The sequence below is a fragment of the Pteronotus mesoamericanus genome, unplaced genomic scaffold (genome assembly GCF_021234165.1).
Source record: "Pteronotus mesoamericanus isolate MK-2021 breed Mesoamerican mustached bat unplaced genomic scaffold, CSHL_Meso_final contig_100, whole genome shotgun sequence".
Lineage (NCBI taxonomy): Eukaryota > Metazoa > Chordata > Mammalia > Chiroptera > Mormoopidae > Pteronotus > Pteronotus mesoamericanus.
Window position 1 is genome coordinate 15,145,011 of NW_026554999.1, and position 2,851 is coordinate 15,147,861.

The 2,851-nt window shown below is 37.5% G+C and overlaps 1 pseudogene; it reads right to left on the reverse strand.

Moving 5' to 3' along the window:
• Nucleotides 1–397: 397 nt before the first annotated feature.
• On the reverse strand, nucleotides 398–1,149 carry LOC129078318 (40S ribosomal protein S6-like; annotated as a pseudogene).
• Between the last annotated feature and the right edge of the window lie 1,702 nt (nucleotides 1,150–2,851).

Below are 2,851 nucleotides of genomic sequence, written 5' to 3' on the forward strand. Positions count from 1 at the left end.
TAACTGGTGTGCCTCAAGAGGCAGACTGGTGTGCTGCAACAATTTTTAAAACATGCCATACCTGACCATTTAGTCAAGAGCACTGATCTCTTTTCCCTTAGATTGTCAGATTTAAAAATGACAACAGTCAATACAACTATAGCTGTTTGGTGTGAATGAATCAAAATTATACATACTTTTTGGTTAGATCGGCAAAAAATATATTTTTTGGTATGCCGCAGAATTTTAGTAATTAGCTTATGTGTGCCATGAGATGAAAAAGGTTGAAAATTGCTAGTATATTTAGATTTTCCAATTCTTCATGATTCAGTCTGAGACAGTTATATATTTCTTTCTTTCTTTCTTTCTTTTTTAGATTTGATGTTTGTTCTTATGTATATGTTTCTCTTAGAAAACCTCATTTTTGACTGGAGTCCGTCTTAGAGGTAGAAGCTCTCAGAGAGGACAGCCTATGTCTCTTAGCAATCTGTTCCTGGCATTTTTCTTTGGTCTCCTTCATCCTCTTAGCCAAAAGTTTAACATATTCTGCAGCCTCTTCTTTATTTTTCTTAGTACATAGTTTCTTCAGAGCAACACGTTGACGTTTGTGTTGCAGGACACATGGAGTAACCAGACACTGAATCTTAGGTGCTCTGGTCCTAGTTTCTTACCTTACTTGTTTAGGGGCTTTCACACAGCATATTGGCAGACATCATCTTCTTTAGAGAGGTTGGAAAGTTTATGGACTCCACCAGCTCTTTTGGAACCCGGGCAAAGAGGCACAGTACTATCAGTGAGACCAGGAATATCTTTCTCGCCTTTTTATACAATGACCAAGTTAAGAACACCAAGACTGGCATCCACAACGCAACCCTGAATGGATTTGAGGTTTTGCTCTCCAGTTATCCTTGGTCTGTAACAGGAATGCCCCTTGCTCAGCAGCAGGCTGACATGGCCATGGGACAAGACACCCTGTTTCATGGGAAAACCATGTTTGTCATTCCCACCACTGATCTGAACCACGTAACCCTTCCATTCTCCACCCAGATTGTCAGCAGCAACTTCTGTAGCTATGCGCTTATTAGAAAAGGTATGAAGTTTGCGTTCATCATCCACTTCAATGGGTTTCTGGCAGCCAGTGGCTGGGAAAGAGATGTTCAGCTTCATCTTGAAGCAGGTGACCACCTCCAAGGTGCCAAGAAAAAAAGTAGAACAGTTATATATTTCTAAAAACTTGTCCATTTCTTCCAGTTATCACCTTCGGTTGTGTAGCTTTTCATAGTATTCTTGTGTAGTTCTTTGTATGTCTGTGGTGGTCATCATAATTTTTATTTCTGATTTTGTTTATTAGAGTCTTTTTTCTTTTTCCCTTAGTGAGTTTTGACAAACTAGAGGTTTGTCAATTTTATTAGTCTTTCCAAAGAACAAATTCTTTGTTGATATTTTTCTATTGTATTTTTGTTCTCTATTTTATTCAATTCTGCTCTAATTTTTATTATTTCCTTCTTTAATAACTTCGGGCTTCATTTGTTATTCTTTTTCTAGTTCTTTAAGATAAATGTTAAGTTGCTTATTTAAGGTTTTTCTTGTTGTTTTTTGAGGTGGGCCTGTTATGCTCTAAACTTTTCTGTTATTACCACTTTTTGCTTCGTCCCAAAATGTATTATATGTTGTTATTACTGTTCTCATTTGTCTCTATGCATCTTTTAACATCTTTTTTTTTAATTTGCTGCTTTGACCCAGTCATGTTTAATAGCATATTGTTTAGTTTCCACATATTTATGGATTTTCCAGCTTTCTTGTTGCAGTTGCTTTCCAATTTCAAAGCATTGTGGTAAGGAGAATGCTTGGTATGATTTCAATCTTCCTAAATTTGTTGAGGCTAGTTTCGTGCCCCCCACCCCCGAGTTGTCTCTCCTTGAGAATGTTCCATGCACACTACAGAATAATGTATACTCTGCTGTTCTGAGGTGAAAAACCCACCTTTGCAGAATCTCCTGTCTGGTGCAGGCACGCTTTGGAACACTGCAACTCTTTGCACCGCTCCTCTGCTCCGGACCCAGGGCCCAGCAGCCACGTGTCAGCCACCCCGGCCTGGTTGCTGTCTCTGCCCCGTCAGTTTTCTCTGTAGAGGTTGTCCCCAGATCCTTCATTGTTACTGCATCCGCTGGGATCATGGGAAGCATCAGACTCTGAAAGTCTTCCATGCCTGTCCTTTCACTCCTTGTTCACTCCCACATACCTTCCAATGTCTCAACATGCAGATCTCTCAGATATGTTTATGTGCTGAGCTGTCCAACTGTTGTAACTTCAATGGGAGAGACCTGGAGGTTCTCTCACACTGCCATGCTGCCGGTGTCTGTCCATTTATTCTTGATACTGGTCATTTCTCTTCTGTCTATAATTTCATGATCAGTCTAGATAAAGATTAACCAATTGTGTTCCTATTTTTAAGGAAACAACTTTTGACTTTGTCGATTTTTGCATTATTGGATTTTTTCTATACTGATTTGTGCTTTTGTCTTCATTTTTTTAAATTCTACTTAATTTGTGCTTTCTTTCTTGTTTTTACCCTACCTTTTTAAATGGTCACATTGGGCATTATTTTGTATTTTCATCTTTTCTAATGTAAGGCATTTAAAGTTATGTATTTCCCTCTAAACACTAGTTTAGCTAAATCCACAAATTAAGATGTTGTATTTTCATATCATGCAGTCTAAAACATTTTGTAATTTTTTTTAGGACTTCTTCTTTGACTCATGGATTATAGAACTGTGTTTTTTTAAGTTTAAATATGTAGAATTTTTTCTTGATGCTTTACCATTAATGATTTCTAATTTAATTCAATTTTGGTTAAAGAACATAGTCTGAA